This window comes from Leuciscus leuciscus, assembly GCF_965113295.1.
Source record: "Leuciscus leuciscus genome assembly, chromosome: 12".
Classification (NCBI taxonomy): domain Eukaryota; kingdom Metazoa; phylum Chordata; class Actinopteri; order Cypriniformes; family Leuciscidae; genus Leuciscus; species Leuciscus leuciscus.
Genome location: NC_138736.1, coordinates 20316415 through 20336321, shown reverse-complemented (window position 1 = coordinate 20336321; position 19907 = coordinate 20316415). Strand labels below are relative to the sequence as shown.

General features: G+C 37.2%; 2 long non-coding RNA genes across 2 annotated transcripts in view; both read right to left on the bottom strand.

Annotated features, from left to right (window-relative positions):
• The window catches only part of LOC309511592, a 134709-nt gene extending 115251 nt beyond the window's left edge, over positions 1-19458 (bottom strand). The window contains exon 1 of the long non-coding RNA XR_014210703.1: positions 18935-19458. This is a non-coding gene — a long non-coding RNA (uncharacterized lncRNA). The remainder of the gene's footprint in view (positions 1-18934) is intronic.
• LOC309511619 lies at positions 4236-4944 on the bottom strand. Its single transcript, XR_014210730.1, has 3 exons — positions 4782-4944; positions 4540-4605; positions 4236-4506 (listed from the first exon to the last, which is right to left on the bottom strand). It is a non-coding gene; the product is annotated as an uncharacterized lncRNA (long non-coding RNA).
• Positions 19459-19907: the final 449 nt, after the last annotated feature.

The window sequence follows — 19907 nt, the reverse complement described above, 5'->3', positions numbered from 1 at the left end:
GTTCATCCAAAACAAACCAGAAAAGAGACTCAAAGTGCTAAATACCGGAATTATCCTTTAACAGGGCTCGAAATTAACTTTTTTACTTGGTAGCACTGGTGCTCCCAACTTCAAAAAGTTAGGAGCACCAGCAAAAATTTAGGAGCACCACAACTACAAATTATATATTAACATATTTCATTTCACTGGGGCTTTACACATCCTGTGGCCAAGATTTGAAATTTGGTCTTCTGGCTCTATATCATCTCACCCCGATGATATTGGCACATGATTTGTCATTTGCATACGTCATGTTAATCGCAACTCCGTTCTTTTTCCATGAGCTGCAACATAGGGTTAAATTTAGTGAAGGCAAGCTCTTCTTGGGCGATGGTGTATGCGGTGTTATATCTGACGTATAATTAGCTTTGCCGATAGAGCGGAACGACCAGCAGCATCCTGCCCATTAAAAGCCTTAATAATCGAACCTGATGAACCTGATTTGTTTGCCACACACCTGTCCCTGCATTTTTTGGCACTCTATTGCTATTAATATGCTGTATTCATCTTTGTTAATCTTAGTTAATAAAAATACAGCTGTTCATTGTTCGTTCATGTTACTTCACAGTGCATTAACTAATGTTAAAGGAGAACTCCGGTCAATTTTAACATTGAGCTAATTTTTTTGTAAATTTGGAGTGTTGTCAATACAGAGAACAACGACAAAAATCGGTCGTTAATTTAGATTGTTGAGTTCACGCGCGTGATCATAGTAACTAAACCTATGCGCGTGAACTCGACAATCGATTACTATGGACTTCGACCGAAAACAGGATGTAAATACAGGTATGTGCGCTGGCTGAAATAACATCATTTTTATTCATATCTTTCACATCTACTGCAGTCAGATTGACCCATGTTCACTCTGAAGGAATCACTCACATGGCTGGGCACTTGTAATGACACATCAAGGACGTTAAGAGGCTAAAAGCAGGTTTAAAACTTGCCCCATTGAAGTCAACAGGGTGCAAATTTTAAAAAGAGGATAACACGGTGTAGGCAACACGATTTTTGTCGTTGTTCTCTGTATTGACAGCACTCCAAATTTACAAAAAAAATTAGCTCAATGTTAAAATTGACCGGAGTTCTCCTTTAACAAAAAAAATAAATAATTTCAATAATGTAGGCTATTATTAGTAGCCTAATGTTGAAATTAACATTAACAATGGTTAACAAATGAACAAAGTGCAGTTTATTAATAGTACATGTTAACTAATGTAGTTAACTAGAATTTAATATATGGAACATTCATTAAAGTGAATCGGTTCAAATGAGTCATTAGTTCGCGAATCGGACGTGTCATTAGTGGACGTGTAGCCAGCGTTGTCTGATTATCCCGGCAGTTTCTTTTTTTTAGCACAATTCACACTCCGCGGTAATTCAGGAGAAAACAAATCTTCGATGCAGGAAAACCCCTGGATTGGTTATATAACGTTGGATAGAATGACGGTCCGGCCATCGCGTATCAGCGCACTTAAGGTATACACTGTGAAGTCATTTGCAATTACAATTAGTCGCACAAATGCTCCCAAATATATTTTTAGGTCGCACAGATTAAACTTCAGGAGCATATGCGACCAAAATGGTCGCAATTTCGAGCCTTGTTTAAGACTTCCGTTCATCTTCAGAACACAAATTAAGATATTTTTGATGAAATATGAGAGCTGCCCAGAAAGTTAGTAAAGACATTGTTAAAATAGTCCAAGTGACTGGCTCAACCTTAAGTTCATCAAGCAACAACAATAATTTTTGTGTGCAAAAATAACAACTTTATTCAACTATTCATTTTCTTATGTGTGGGCCTCTGAGTGAGTTCACAAAAGTGCCGCACTACATCGAGTCCCATCTGCGTCATCATCTCAGTTCTCGCTGCTCTCGTGAACTCTAGGGCCGGGACGATACAACTATCTCCCGATTCGATACTATCACGGTACTTGGGTGATGATACTGCTGGTATTACGATTTTTTTTTAAGAATTGCGATTCGATATTACGATTTTTATTTTATTTTTAACAATAGACCATCAGAAAATTTTAAATCATACACTTTTACAGACTGTATAGCCTACATGATGTATAAAATGAGTCATATTTACAAAAACAATTCATCACATCTTTCTGACTTATTTCAGAAGCATCATACAGTTAGTACTACATTCTCTTTAATAAATTATTCAATAACAAATACATTTTGTAACATTCACTTGTGTTTATGCGCCCTAGGCGCCTCGCGTTTAACCGCCAGCTGCGCATCACGTTTTTGGAGTTGAAAAAAAAATCAACTCGAATCGAATGAATGGAGAGGCGGGTCTTCCATTGTAGTGATGAAAGCTACAGTTGCTTTGAACGCCGGAGAGAGCGATGATGGAGGATAAACTTGTGGTGCTCTCGCGGGTTACCAGGAGCTTAATGACTTCACGAATCGTAACTACCACAATGTTAACAGAAAATAAACAAAGTTAATAAAAGTCTGATTTGACGTTTACTTGACTGACAGGACAGCAGTTTCTGTGTTTGCCTAGCAACAAAAAACGCAGTTCACTGCTCGTTCTGTGTGATTGGGGCAGTGCTGTGCGCCTCGCGTTTTCGAACCGGAAAAACGCGTTAGGTGTGATTGGGGCTTTACTCTATTTTGATCGCTATCATAAACATCAGTGTTTATATTTGAAATTTAAACTTTTATCCTAGTACTTCTATGATAATTTGAACTTGCCTATTGTATCACAGAAATAATGATACTATGAGGTTGAAAAGACTGTTTGTGAAGCTGTTTCATGACGACTCTCTCCGGGTCAGCACAGCTTTAAATGTTGCGATATGATTTTGTCAAAGGTTTAATAGACAGACGAAATGGAAGCAGATTGTGTGGGTGTTTGAATCGAGATCACATTTTTTTAAATATGAATCGTGCAGCTCTATTGTCTTATCTCTCTCCCAGTATGAGTAGCGCGAGGGCTTATCAATGCATTTAATCTCACGTTGCTTATACGCGTCCACTTGAAAGGGATATTACGTTACTCGACACTCAAAATTTAACAACACATTTCATCCTTTGTTGGAACGAAAGTGACTTACTTCGGTCAACCTCGTCTATAAGCAAGGACAAAAATAAAGCAATTTAATTTGAATTAATATCGATTCTGTAATAAAAAAATAATCCATTTTAAGATTGTTTAAAAAACAACAACACGATACCTAGCCTAGGTGAATCGATTTTTTCTCCCAGCACTAGTGAAGTCACTCAGAGGCCCATACGGAAGAAAATGAATAGTTGAATAAAGTCTTTATTTTGTTTTTTTGTGCATAAAAATTATTGTCGTCACTTGATAAACTCACCAGAATAAAATTGCCTAGAAGCCTATGGAGGAGTGAGCCAGCTCTCAGATTTCATCAAAAATATCTTAATTTGTGTTCTGAAGATGAACGGGAGTCTTACGGGGTTGGAATAACATGAGGGTGAGTGAATACTGACAGAATATTTTGGTGAACTAACCCTTAAACACTGTTTTCATTTCATTTAAATGCTTATGTGAAAATATTTGTTGTTGTTTTTTTTAAGCTATAATGTAGTGTTTAAAATGTATGATAATCATATGAAATTTGCTTATAATTCACATGGTTATGTTAATAAAAAATAAAGTTGGACGAATTGTGCAGAATTTTTTTTCTAACCTTAAAATAACATTTTAACTTGAAAGAAAGTGGACATTTTAATATTCTTTGAATGTTGTATTGTTAATAACATTTTGGGGGAAATAACGTTGCAGGAATGTTATGCTTACCTTAAGATGATGTTCCAGCAACGTTATGCCAATGTTCCGGCAATGTTATGCTAACCTTAAGATAACGTTGCATGAACGTTATGCTAACCTTAAGATGAACGTTATGCTAACCTTAAGATAACATTCCATGAACGTTATGCTAACCTTAAGAATGTTCAAGCAATGTTGTGCTAATGTTCCAGCAACATTATGCTAACCTTAAGATAACGTTCCAGCAACGTTATGCAAACCTTAAGATAACGTTCCATGAACGTTATGCTAACCTTAAGATAACGTTCATAACGTTCCATGAACGTTATGCTAACCTTAAGATAACGTTCCATGAACATTATGCTAACCTTAAGATAATGTTCCATAAACGTTATGCTAACCTTAAGATAACGTTCCATGAACGTTATGCTAACCTTAAGATAACGTTCATAACGTTCCATGAACGTTATGCTAACCTTAAGATAACGTTCCATGAACATTATGCTAACCTTAAGATAACGTTCCATAAACGTTATGCTAACCTCAAGATAACATTCCATGAACGTTATGCTAACCTCAAGAATGTTCCATCAATGTTGTGCTAACGTTCCAGAAACGTTATGCTAACCTTAAGATAACGTTCCAGCAATGTTCTGCAAACCTTAATACAATGTTCCAGCAACGTTATGCTAATGTTCCGGCAACGTTATGCTAACCTTAAGATAACGTTCCATGAACGTTATGCTAACCTTAAGATAACGTTCCATGAACATTATGCTAACCTTAAGAAAACGTTCCATGAACGTTATGCTAACCTTAAGATAACATTCCATGAACGTTATGCAAACCTTAAGATAATGTTCCAGCAATGTTGTGCTAACGTTCCAGCAACGTTATGCAAACCTTAAGTTAACGTTCCAGCAACGTTATGCAAACCTTAAGACAATGTTCCAGCAACGTTATGCTAACGTTCCGGCAACGTTATGCTTACCTTAAGATAACGTTCCAGCAACATTATGCTAACGTTCCAGCAATGTTTTTCCTAACATTAAGATACCATTCGAGCAACGTTTCGCAAACTGGACATTTCAACATTTTTAGAACGTTTCAAGTCAACGTTCCCACAACGTTCTTAGGACATATTTTTGTTAGCTGGGTAGAGGGTTTTTTTGGCCAATCGGAACCAAACCAGTGCAGAAATGTTCTCTGGAGTCTGATTATCAATAATTATCGAAAAAAAGTTGAAATTTCGATCCACGGTTGCTAAGGGGCGTCAAAACGTTCGCAGGAGGCGGAGCCAGTTTACTAAAATGGTTATAACTCATGAACGAAATTAGATATTTTCACCAAACTCGGAACACATGTGTATGAGTTCAATCTGGGGTCACAGTAAAAAAATCGCGACGATTGAACACTAGGTGGCGTTATAACATGAAAAAAACATGAAAAGGGCTATAACCACCTGACCGTTAGTCCAATTGACTTGAAAATTGGTATGCAGTCTCATGGTCCAGGGTGCCATGTATATTTATGAGGACATTGGCGTATCTCGAAAAACATGGCCGCCATCGGCCAATGAAGTTGAGCACCTATTAGACAAGGTTAACGGAGGCCGATCGGAACAAAACTCGATGGGCATGTTCAACTCATGGCCCTAGAGGTATGTAAGAATTTTGAAAGAAATCGGCCACTAGTTGGCGCTAACGAGTTTTATGGCTCTGTAATCACGTGGTGTTAAACTTATTGTCACATTATGCATATCATTTGATAGATCTGCTCATGCTGAACAACTTTGCCTCAAGAACCACTACTGTCAATCAAACTGTTCATTAAATATTCGCAAATATGTTAAAAACCTACTTTTGCGAACTAGTCCCTGGTTTTTCGCCCGATCAGAACCAGACCAGTCTAGGGTAATTCTCTGGACTCTCTAGATCAATAATTATCGAAAAAAAGTTGAACTTTTGCATTTGGATGGCTGTAATAGGGTAATTTAGAAAATGGGCGTGGCAAAATACACTAAAAAGCCTATAAATCCTAAATGAAAACTCAGAACTTCACAAAAATTGATGAGCATATGTGACATAACATGCTAAAGAAGCATGGACATTTTTATGGAGATCGGAGCATAGGTGGCGCTATAACTGTTAAAAAGCTTTAAAACCATATATTTCCTATGGTAAATTGCCTGTATTGGCTGTAAATTGTGTTTTCCATCCTATGATCATATAATGTTTATAAAATAATGTTAAAAAACAGTGCAATACAATTCTCTGGACTCACTAGATCAATAATTGTCAGAAAAAGTTGAACTACTTCATTTGGATAGCTATAATAGGGTCACTTCAATATGTGGCCTTAAAATGAATACCATATTGAGCCAATAAGTGGTATTTTACTGCCCCCTGCTGTCATTTCATCATACTACTCCCTAATATTGTTATATAATTCATATTTAGACTTTATAAAATCATTATTTTAACATTTAACATGAAAACGAAAGTAAAATGGCATTTAGGCCACGCCCCCCCAGTACAAATTCACTCATAACTCGAAAACGGAAAGTCGTTGCGCGCTCAAATTTTTATGGTAAGGTCCTCTCCGGGCTCTTGATCGAAACGTGTCGTTGCGGGCCTCGGGAGCGCGCCCCCCCCGCGGATCGTTAGACCGCGGGACCCCCGAGACCCCCAGACCCCCAGACCACCCCGAACATTGTGTGAGAGCTCGTTGGAAAGGGCCCATCCTTGGCTAGCTTCGATTCAAATGTGGTGTAATTTGCCCTGGGCATTCCAGAGATAATAGCCCGAACAGATATGCCTTATAACAGTCATAACTCCCAGCCCCAATCGCCCAAAAACACCTTGATGGTCTCATTCAACAGGGCTCCTCAAGCACTATCTATGCTCTGAGTTTCAGAATTTTTCGCCTTTTGGTTCCTGAGATATAAGTAAAAAAACAAATTCCCATTCATTCATTCAAACACTTCAACTGTAAAATGTAAGCTATAATACCACTGTTGTCCACTAGAGGGAGCAGCAGGATTACGCATGATCTTTTAATTCGCTTTCAGTATTGGGAAATAAACAAATGCTTTAAGAAGCAATCTTTTTTATTATGATGTTTTTTTATTTATTATGATGTTTGTATATATATATATATTTTATTATGATTATGAACGGTTTGATTTACATTAGTGATTCTTGAGGCAAAGTTGTTCAAGATGAGGAGATGAAGATATTTTCACAATAGCACATCCTAAAAACATTGAAAACATATTTGTCTTTGTGTGTGTGTGTGTGTGTGTGTGTGTGTGGAGGTGTTTGTGTTTGTGTGTGTGTCTGTGTGTGTAAGCATGCTTAATGGAAAGAACATGGAGAAACTGCTTTGTTTTACTGGTGGATAAAAAAGTCTTTCAAATGAAAGTGAGTCAATTAGTGGTCTTCTACTGCCCTCTGCAGGACATTCTACTTAATACAATATTTTCATCTGTGCTTTTGCATTAGTTTTTGGACTATATAAAATTACTTGCATGAAAATCACCTATTATAACACAGTCATGTTTTGTCAAAGTTTATCACTTCATTTTTACTGAGCTCTCAGTTTGAACATTTCTGCCTCTCAGTGATTAATTTGAAATCTGAAAATGGTGTTATACAGAGGAGATTTGCAATTATCATTTTGTTACCTATCTTTTATTTTAAATATCTACATCTACAACAAAATGTGTGTGCATGTGTGTGTTCAAGCATGGTTAGTGTATTAAGTATTATTGTTTAAGTATTATTGTTTTCATTTACATTTTAACCACCAGAAGAACACTCATTGGTTCATTCTGCTCACTAAAATATTATTTTTCATTTTTTTTTCCATTTGAAATATTGTTTAAACTTAATAAAATCATTAAAATAACATTTCAAATCATATTTTGTCTGTTTATAAATCCCACAGACTCACATTGGCTGCAATACTAATGTTTTTGTAAAACACAGACCTGATAGTCTAATCTGTGTGTATTGTGCATATATTATTGATATTATTACTATTGCAAATCATGTTATTGTAACTCATATCTTAATAGAATATTATTTGTAATTTTAATTCTTTATTTCTTAATTGTTTTTTTATGATTACTACAGATATTATCACCAAAGATATCAACTACACCTTCACTTTTAGTATTGATACGCTGCACACACAGCACAATCACACACTCACTAATGCATTCAAATAAATGTAATCTTACTGTGCTACTTTATTTGTACATGATTAGAATGAACAGAAATCTAAGACTATTTTTCTTCTTTTGTTAAAGCCATTTCAGACTCCAAGTAAGCATTATATTACTAATCATCTATTTTAAAGGTGCCATACAATTGAAAACTGTATTTATCTTGGCATAGTTGAATGATAAGAGTTCTGGACATGGAACTGACATACCGTGAGCCTCAAACACCATTGTTTCCTCCTTCATGTGTAAATCTCCTGTTTGCAAAAGACCGCTGAAAAATTAGTGAATCCCACCATAACACCGATTGTGACGTTGGAGTCAGGATCATTAATATTTATACCCCCCAAATTTGGATTTTCCAGTCAATGTTCTAGGCCAGGCAGTGTTAATGTGGACCTGCACAGCCGAATCATCAGAAGATCTGCAGGTATTGTGAAGAAGCAAGCAAGGACAATAGTGAAAATGGCAGATCATGGATATAAATGTTATGTCTGAGGCTGTGCTGCGGATTTGAGAACTTTTCATTCCCTTCCCACAAAAGAGAACTGTCAACAGGCATGGTTGATGTTTACAACAGGATACCTCACCATTTTAATTCAAAGCTGTTAGTTTGCTCTTAACGGAGGCCGATCAGAACGAAACTAGGTGGGCATGTTCGACTCGTGGCCCTAGAGGTCTGTAAGAATTTTGAAAAATCAGCCACTAGTTGACGCTAACAGGTTTTACGGCTATGTAATCACGTGATGCATATCATTTGATAGATCTCCTCATACTGAACAACTTTGCCTCAAGAACTACTGCTGTCAATCAATTTGTTCATTAAATACTTGCGATTATGTTAAAAACCTACTTTTGCGAACTAGTCCTAGGTTTTTCGCCCGATCGGAAATATACCAGTGCAGTACAATTCTCTGGAAGCTCTAGATTATTAATTATATAAAAAACTTTAACTTTACCCATTGGGTAGCCATAACAGGATCATTTAGAAAATGTGTATGGCAAAAAACACTCAAAAGCCTGTAAATCCTAAACAAAAACTCAGACAACTCACTAAACTGCCTTATGTGCTTAAAGACCCTAAATGCTTGAACCCCGCTAAATGCTGCTTGCAGCTTTAATTTTTCCTTGTAATTATGTATGGTTTGCAAAAATGTCAACGGCTGCGTCTGTGTAAATGAGCGAAGCAAAGTGTATGCGCATTGTGCACACGCTATATTATGGCCAAGCATGCGCCCTTAACATAGCGTCTGAATAACGTGCCACTGACTTTAGACTAGGTTTTTCCTGGTCTGTGGCGGAATTGTTTTCTGGAACTGCAAAATAGCACCAGGGAACATTTGCGCCGGAGCACGCCTCCTCTTTTCGCTGAATCGCCCCTGGGAGCACAAGTTCATTCCCTAATTTACCGACGTGCGTCTATCGAGGGAAAAGTCTACTGTGCGTCGGGTGCAAAATAGGAATGATACATGTGTCGGTGTACAAAGTCAATTGCGCTGGGTGCAAGATAGGGCCCAGAGACTCTTTGAAGGGAGGAAGAAAGGTAAGCTCATCTACTGTACAGAGAGAGACTATGAAAAGGTCTTCAATGTTTGTTAACTCTATGAATCATCTACAGATCAGTCAGACACTACAAAGGACCATTTCACATCAATTTACTCATTCATTAACAAACTTTCACTAAGACTTATGGTGCAGCATTTTTACAAATTATTCATAAAGTATACTTCAGGTTTGACACAAATGATTAAAATATGCTTGCTGAAACATAGTCGAGAATTCTGCCTTGTGCATAGTCTTATGTCCATCGAAGTTACATTTATTTGATGATAAATTCTGTAAAAAACAACAATATTGTGAAATATGAAAAAATGAAAAAATGTTACAACAGAAAACAGTTATGTTTTTCTGTAGTAGCAAAGCTTTTTTTTTACCTGGTGGCTGTAAATTTTACTTCGGTTTTCTCTGTTTTTTTCCCCATTATTTAGTGTAATTTTCTTTGGTTGTTGATGTGTCCCTTTCTTCTCTCTCCAGGAGCCATTGAGGACTTGGTGTGGAACGGGGAGGCTAGCTGCTTCATTCGAGTTGTGTGCTACACCGTGTGCTGTGTGTGCTTCACTGTGTGCTGACGAAACTTCCTTATAGTGTGGCGCGTGGTGTCTGATTTGATGTGACGTGAGGTGGTTTTGGACGACCTCTGGAGTAGTAGCCGGTCTTCCCTGTTCCCGCTAAGCCTAGCTCGGGAGAAGTATGTTTGTCATGTTGGGAGAGTCCTGAAAACGAGAGCATTTTATTGGTGATGATGATTTTACAATAAAGTGTATTTTTTTGCCCCTCACGTCTCAAGTTATCTGCCTTCCAAATGGTAACACTTACCTGTGTGTCCTTATTGGGGGTTATTTCCCTGGCGCTCCACCAGGGTGGCGTAGTCGGATAAAATTATTAGTGATTCACTTTTCCCTCAACTTGAGTAATGCAACCATAGAATTCAATAAGGTGCCTGTAGCGTAGTTAGATGTTATGGGAAGAAGGAGCCGGGAACCGGCGAACATTCAAGAACTCTTAATAAAATAAATAAACAAATACAATAACAAAAGTAAAGGCAGCAGTCCCTCACACTGCCACATAATAACAACAAAACACAACACAACATAAATCCAGGCCTGGCCTCTCTCGTCCTTCACTGTTGTCGCTCCTTCTTTTATGTTTCCGTTCCCCCGTGAGAGATATGGGACCGGTGAGTCGCACAGGTGTCGCTCATTATCAATTACGCCACCGGCCTAGTCCTGATCGCCACTGTGCCCTTTCTTTTTCACATGACTGCCCAGCAAACACAGAACGTTGGCACAACGTACCCAACCTTCTAACAACATTTAACAACATGGCCAAAAGGTTGCTATAACTACGTTGTGTGGTGAAGGTTGTTTCAGCATTGTCACAATGTTGACAATGAACCTCGGTTCAGGGCCATGGTTGTGCCTAGGGTGTCTGGACAACCACTGGATGACATATGTACTCGTCACTGCCCTGAAACTCAAAAATCAGCCTTTTAAATTTCAATGGACCATTGGATCGTCTCATTCTTCATCGAGCAAAGATACGTGAGTATTTCATTTAAAGGGACACTTTAATTTGCATTAAGCTTTGTATCGTTAGAAACCCAGTCATATTTTTTGAATAGTCGTGCATTATTCCCTCATTTTCCCCTGAGATGGGATAAATACGGATTTCAGTGTTGCAGTTCCTGCTTATAATGATGTAAAAATCATCATTTTGCGTCATTCTAAGCAGGAAGTCCCATATCTTTGTAGAGGGGTTGACACTACAAACACTCGTTACTCATTTTTCCAGGGGGTGGGACCCACTCACGCTACAGACCTATTACAGATCAGTGGGTGGGACTTCACTTATAGAAACTAAAAGCAATATATGCCATCTTGCTTGGAAGCTAAGCTAACAGGCGCTGTGGAGCCAGATGTGAAGTTATGGCGTATACAATGGCGGAAGGTACTCAATATGATATGGAAGAAGAGGATTTCGAAAGTCTGATGCTCGAATCAGATGTTCGTGGCTATCTTTACGAGCCGCAATATAGCGAATAGCAGCTGAGGCTGATGGAGGAACAGGAGGCGGCAGCTGTGGCTTCTGCAGCCGAGGCAGAAGACCTCCCAGTCGCGGTTGCGGACTGAACATCCCGGTACCATGCAATAATTCACCATTTCGAAAGAAATACAAACGAGGAGTAATTCACTAATGAGTTCGCCAACTAACTCGAAATTTTGTGTGAAATGAATTTCAAGCTCTGGTGGTAGCTAGCCTTGTAGACGGAAGAGTGATTTCTATGATAGGCAGATACCTCATAGGCGGTGTTCTTGATTAGTGGGAGTGGCTTGCGGAGCTGTGCAATGTGGTGCATTTTGGGAGTTGTTGTCTTCCATACAAATGCGCCCTAAAGTTACTTTCTGTCTTTCCTCGGTTAAAAAGGCACCAAATTTGAAATCTATGTTACATTTCGACTTCATATATGACCCATTTTCAATAAAGATTAATGTTCCCACGGGTGAAATGCTCCTTTAATTGACCTCAGATAAATAAGATACACTGTTAGACTTTTTATCGTATTTTTGCGGTAACTTACTGGCAGCACTATTGCCAGTAAGTTACCGTAAGTTCCCCTTTACAGTAGCTTACTGTAAATGTGTCTTACGGTATGATGCCCTTACCGCAATTTAATTTTACAGTAAGATGCCCTTACCGCAATTTCATTTTACAGTAAGATGCCCTTACCGCAATTTCATTTTACAGTATGATGCCCTTACCGCAATTTCATTTTACAGTATGATGCCCTTACCGCAATTTCATTTTACAGTATTATGCCCATTTTACACTTTTATTATTTATATTTATTTATTTTATTTATATCGCACGTCATACACTTTGGCAATTAAAAGTGCTTTACACAGTGGGGAATTAAAATAATTACAAAATTACAAAAAAGGAAAATTAAAGTGCCCCTATTATGGATTTCTGAAAATTACCTTTCATGTAATGTGTAACAGCTCTAAGGCCTCGTTTACAAGTGAAATGTAACCCAATTCTGATTTTTTGCTCATGTGTGACACAGATCAGATGTGTTCTATGACAGTGTAAACAGGAAAAAAAAAACACATGCATTCAGATATTTCAAGATCGGTTTCAGGCCTCATTCATATGTGAAAATAAATCAGATATAAATCAGATATGTGCCAATGCGACTGTCAAGTAAACAGGCTGATCGGATTTTCTGAGGCATTAGGCTACTTCTCCGCGGTTTAATGACAAGAGCAACCCCGATGCGCGTCTGCAAAGGGACGGATGGCCTGTCGAAACGTTGTGTCGTCATAGGAGAGGAATGTGGACAAACGTTGACACAACATATCAAAGGTTGGCTTGCTCATCCTAAAATTTCGGACCCACTGCTTCTCGTTAAAGCTCGCCACAATATGCTCCTACCAGTCCTGAGATCTCTCTAGCACACAATAACTGAAGCATATGCGTGCACTGCAATGATGGCACTTTTCGTCCTCCTCTGCCTCATAATCATGGTGATGTTTGGCGAACTTCGCATATATCGCAGAGCTATCATCAAGCATATTTCGCATTTGTCCATCTGTGTAAGATAATTGAACCCTTTAAGCATGCGCAATGTTTCAGATAGTATGGCAATTGTAAACACCTGAATCGGATATGGGTCACAATTGAAAGAACATGTAAACCGACGGTCAAAAAATAATAAATCAAATATATAGCCAACAAATCAGAATTGGGCATCAAGACCTGCAGTGTGAACGAGGCCTCTGAGGCCTAATCGTTTTTCAAACGAGTCATAAGCCATTTAGTGGTGACGTCAAGACGGAACATTAGCATATTGCCGACACCAGGGAAAACTTGAACCCCTTCAAACACTACAGCTGATCCCTGTGGATGCTGGATAGCATCATGTTGAGAAGACGCTGTGCTGTACAATGTGACGGTAAAGCCAGTTTTATTTTCACTGCCCAAGGATGAGCATGTGAAGAATCAGTGGTTAAAGTTCATCTTTACCATGATATCATTGCAGTTTAATCCTAAACTTTTGCTGTGTTCCCTTTATTTCACTGACGACAGCTTCTCAAATCTCGGAGTTCAATGCAGGATTCGCAAACCGCTTGCTTTTGAAAGATGGTGTTCTAAATAATTAGTTTTGAGTTTTATATTGTGTTGGTCTCCTGCTAACTGGCTAACTCACATTATCACTGTCTTACTTAAAGGGTTAGTTCACCCAAAAATGAAAATTCTGTCAGTAATTACTCACCCTCATGTTGTTCCAACCCCGTAAGACCTTCGTTCATCTTCAGAACACAAATTAAGATATTTTTGATGAATCTGAGAGCTGGATCACTCCTCCATAGGCTTCTAAGGGATTGGAACTTGCTGGCCCAGAAAATGTATTAAAGACATCGTTAATATAGTCCAAGTGACTACAGTGGCTCAATCTTAAGTTTATAAAGCGACGAGAATACTTTTTGTGCGCAAAAAACACACAAAAATAACGACTTTATTCCACTATTCGCGTACAACACAGAAGCGCTGCGCAGTTATACTACGTGAAAAAAACTCGAGAAAACGAAATGAATAGTGGAATAAAGTCGTTATTTTTGTGGGGTTTTTGCGCACAAAAAGTATTCTCGTCGCTTTATAGACTTAAGATTGAGCCACTGTAGTCACTTGGACTATATTAACGATCTCTTTAATACATTTTCTGGGCCAGCAAGTTATAATGTCTTAGAAGCCTATGGAGGAGTGATCTGGCTCTCAGATTTAATCAAAAAATATCTTAATTTGTGTTCCGAAGATGAACGAAGGTCTTACGGGGTTGGAACAACATGAGGGTGAGTAATTACTGACAGAATTTTCATTTTTGGGTGAACTAACCCTTTAAATACCTATGCTAATCAGTTTATGGGCCAGGATTATCTATAACTGTGTCTATTAATGCAGTGTATCACTAAGAAACGTCCTGCTTGAGTCGTCCTTGTGATGGAGGTTCGGGTTGAATAACTAGTTCTTCCAGTGTTTCATTATTGTACTTGCGTTCGGATTGATTTGGTAAAATCGACGTCATTGTTTGTTACTGTGTTTAGTTTACAGTGTAGGAAGCCTCAGGACAGCTGATGTTGTTATGGCAATGGGTGTTTTTGTTTAAGACGCGCGCTGTATGCAGTAAACCAATCACAACAGACTGAGCTGTCTGGCCAGTAGCATGTGGAAAGGAGGGATTTAGAGAGATTGATTCATCTGACGGGCCGTTTAAGAATCTTTGAAAAAATGTGGTGATGTGCAAATGTATATTATGAGAAAAATAAACCGTTTTTTTTTACCTTTGATGCATGTAAACCTGTTGTAGGTAAGTGTTGTAGTAAATAGCATAATAGGGGCACTTTAAAACAGTTATAAAAACAATAAAAAAAATTTACAGTACAGTTATAAAATAAATTAAAAGAATAAAAAGATAATATATAGATACATTTCTCATCTGGCAATACACCGGTGTATCATATTTTTCTCAACTCCCAGTTTTACGCTGAGATTTTCCCATGGTGATTACACTGTGTCTGTGGTGTTCTTGCGGCACGCCTAAGAAATCAACTTATCCAAAAAAACTGATTTTTCCCTAAAGTCGTACATGAGAAGCTCTAGGACTGACTCACGGGGTAACCTCGGGTTCACTGCCCCATCAGTCCGCACCCCAAAGATTTGTCCAGAAGCTCTAGGAATGGAATCGATCCAGTCCACACCCCACAGAACCTCGAGTTTAATTACACGTCAAACTCACTACTTCACCACAGACAGAGGTCGTCAGCATGGTTTCATCTCTCAATTTCCCCAATTTAGTAATTTATGTTTGTCTCTTACCCAATTGCATTTGAGTTCAGTTTAGAATCAAAAGGAGGATGCAAAAAGAGAACTGAATTCATAACAAATCAAAGCAGGGATCATGACAATACGCAAAAAAAGCATCCCAGCTGGTCTTGACTGGCCTCCATACCGGTAAACCACTGATGGCTGATCTGAAAAAACAACAACAACAAAAAAAAAAAACAGAGAAAATGTGTGAGAAATGGTCATGAGTTTATTTAATCTAAATTTGTTCATGGACAGACGAGGAATCAACTTGTGCAACAGAAGTTATTACCAGTCGAGTTAGTTTAAATAGTATAGCTTTATTGCACATCCCTTGTTAGGGAACTCTATTAATTGCCTGAATGTACAATTACGTTAAAGGTACACTGAGTAACTTTATGGCCCTTCAAACTTAAATCTGAAATAGAAAGCTTTTGTAACATTACAAATGTTTTTACTGTCACTTTTAGCTCAATTTAATGCATCCTTGCCTTGCATCCTTATTCATTTCATTCAACAACCAAAAAAAATAATAAATAAAAATAAAATACTGACTGAACAGTAGTGCTTTCTATTTCAGATAAATGCTGTTGTTTTGAACTTTCTATTCAAAGAATTCTGAAAAAAAAGTGTACAACTGAAAATAATCAGAAATGTTTCTTGATTCACACAAGTGCCCCTAAAAAAGTTCTGCTGCAAGTTCTGCATTACAATATGTTAATCACATAATGCATCTGATAGTTAGTCAAAACATACTTACAAAGTCAAAGATGCTCAGTGCGGAGGCTCTTAAAAGAGCCTTTGGGCTGTTAGCTCCTGTTGACAGGGAAAAGAGAGAAATAGAAGCAAGAAACATTATTTTTCAGCAATGATTATTGGCAAATGACTATATGTTAAGAACATGATAAATGACAGATCTAGGATGAATGCTAGATTGATCAATTTCACAATCAGATGACAGTTTTACCAACAACTGTCATAGAATTTAAAAAAAATTATATTTTGCAATGAATATTTTTTAATTAGTCGGCTTTTACATTGCTTTAAATGCCTTACTATTTTAACATGTCATATTTCGATCCTGTGCAAAGTGAATCCAGCATTTATACGTAGCTGTCACATCTCTTACATCGTGTCTACATTTTGTTAATGAGAGTTTTCGCGAGCCTGCATAATTCGGCACTGAATAAAAACTCCTGCGTTCTCCAGAGCGCGAAAACAAATAAGCAAATATGCACTGGAGCGTTTGGCAAATCTGTTTCGCCAATATATTATAACAGTATCAATCGAGGCTGCTCTTTCTTGCGTTTGAGAACTCGCATAGAACCGGGCCTGGGGCAGAGAGAGCGCGAGAGAGTGCCTTTGAAAAAACGCGCTAGGCCAAACTTACCTCAAAACGCCACACATTTAACTGAAGAGGAAAATATGCCATAACTGGTCGTAAAAAGGACAGAAAACCTTTGTTTGTGTAAATATTAGATTGGGTCCATCTACTGGAAAAGGCAGTCAGTCAATTCTATGGCATTTAATGGGATATTAAAGCGGCAGTTTCGAGGAAAATTTGACTGTCCTGTGAGCTGTTATTAAAAGCCTATTCGATTTTATTATTTACTTTCTTCATAAATTTAGCTATATTTAATTGACATTGGTAATGGTTTACTTTTATAAAAGTAACTTATAAAATAAATGTGTTCAGTAAAAAGTACTTACCTCAGAAAAAAACCCAGCTGGCATCTAGCGATAGCGATCCACTCTCAGCAGGGACGTCCGTTATGAGCGCGCACTCGACACGTGACGTCACACAAACCTCAGTTTACATTCTGCCAGGTTGTTGCGCGGGCTTTGCAACAATTAAAATTTTGTGAGGTGTAAGCAAAGTTTATATATATATATATATATATATATATATATATATATATATATATATATATATATATATATATATATATGTTAATTTAAAATAAAATAAAAATACATTTATATAATTTATATTGCCTGTATGGGAACCAGTTGTGAATTTTTGTATATATATATATATATATATATATATATATATATATATATATATATATATAATTTTTTTTTTTTTTGTTTTTTTTTTTTGTTATTGGACAAAATGCTCATATAAAAAATTACTCTGGTCTCTCACTAAGAACTCATTTTAATCCTTCCATCAACGTGTTTTTTATTTTTATTTATTTATTATTTAACTTTTAAACATCCAGTGTTTGCATAGCTTAAAAATAAGAATGCAGATTCATGATTTTCATCTGCAGAACAAGATGGGGGAAAAATTATCATATAATATAAAACATTATCATATGATATTTTAATATGCCTAAAACATTAATACAATATGCATATATACAAACTTGAAAAAATCTGTCTTCTTCATTTACAGTAGCACTACTGCTTTTGCGTAAACAGTAAAGTACTGTAAATTCCATATACAGTAAGTTACTGTAAATTTCATACAAAATACCCATAATGCAGTGCATATTACAGTAGTTTACCGTAAATAATATAAGTGGTATTTTACTGGGCTTTTTTGCGGTAAGTAACTGTAAAATTACGGCAAAGTCTAACAGTGTACGTAATTATTCAAACACAACCTACAACTTCCTTGTCTAATGTGACATGTATTTGTTCAGTCTAACTGAAGGGACAGAATAACATTAGCTGATAATTCATGGAGTTTGCGATCTTGTAGAAATTACAGTACCAGTGTACTGGCTATATTTCTTTTAGTATTCGGATATCCTTTAATTCTTACCGTTAGGAAAAGTGTTCATCTGGTCAGGTATGACAAATATTTTAACTTTATGCCAAAAGTTATAAGCCATAATGAAGCCAAAATTACTTTAATGATGAGTAATTGACATTTCAGCACTTCCTGAACAGACAGTGACTTAATCGCGTACTTGTTGCACGTAAATTTTTTTTCCTTTTTTTGAAAACGCACAGAGAAAAATAATAATATGTCTAACTGCTCGCACACCTGTTTATTTTTTCCTTTGATTTGTCTGCTATTTATGCTATCATGTCTGTTCATGTTAGTACTCCCTGTATAGTCCTGTCATGTGAAGCTCCGATTTGCTTTGTTCTCTGCCAAGTTTAACATGACCTGTGCCTGTTAATTAAATGTTCTGATCTGCCTTTGCTTTTTATGTTTTATTTATTATACTTAAAATAAATTTCTGTATTTGTATATTTAGTTTTTTTTTCTATTTTTCACAAATGTATGAATTTTGGAAGTGCAATTTGATTACCATATGCAGTTTTAATAAAGTTGAATCAGCTAACCTTCTATGTCATTTTTACTCTTCAAAGTGTACACTTGCAGGTGTTGATTATAATTAATTTAGGCTACTGTTAGGCACATAAACAATAATAAGGATAAATGTATATAATTACAGCGGGGGAAATAAGTATTTAACACGTCATCATTTTTCTCAGTAAATATATTTCCAAAGGTGCTATTGACATGAAATTTTCACCAGATGTTGGTAACAACCCAAGTAAGCCATACATACAAAGAAACAAACAAAAATAAGTTCAGAAATTAAGTTATGTGTAATAATGTGAAATGACACAGGGGAAAAGTATTGAACACATGAAGAAAGGGAGGCGCAAAAAGGCATGGAAAGCCAAGACAACTGCTGAAAACTTACAGTAATTAAAAAGCAATCCAGCCCCCTGTCAGTGGAAATTAATAACAGCTAGTTCAGTCCCAAATGATGGCCTACAAAAAGGTCTCATTGCCAAGGTGTCACACAAGACACATCTCATGATGGGTAAAAGCAAAGAGCTGTCTCAAGACCTTCGCAACCTAATTGTTGCAAAACATAATGATGGCATTGGTTATAGGCGCCATTCTAAGCTTCTGAATGGTCCAGTGAGCACTTTTGGGGCCATAATACGGAAGTGGAAAGACAATAATTTCACCATAAATTTGCCTCGACCAGTGCTCCTCGCAAGATTTCTGATAGAGGAGTGAAAAGAATAATCAGAAGAGTTGTCCATTTAAACCTCCAGAATAAGGTTTGTGTCTCAGGTAATTTATGTCTTTTTTGACTGCTTAAATAACCTTTTAACCTTTAAATAACCCCTCCCTTTGTCTCATTGTAATCCAGCACCATTTGTGGTTTTCGGTCTTCTCTGGTGCTCAGTTCAGCATCTTTGTGCATAGTGCTCATTAGCAGGACATTTTTCCCTTTCTTGGAGACGACAGTGGCTTTTTCAGTGAAGGCAAACATTGAAGATGTTACTTTCCTGTTCTTCATCGCAAGAAGCTCAGAGGGAAGTTCTGGCTTATTTCTTCTCACTGTCCCCAACATGGTAACCTTCCTTTTTAGCAGTTCTTCAACCATGGCGTACGATGTGAAAAAATTATCACATGTAATGTTATGGCCATTCAGTCCCTCATGTCTCATGGCCATGTCTAGTACCACCCTCATGCCCTGATTTTTT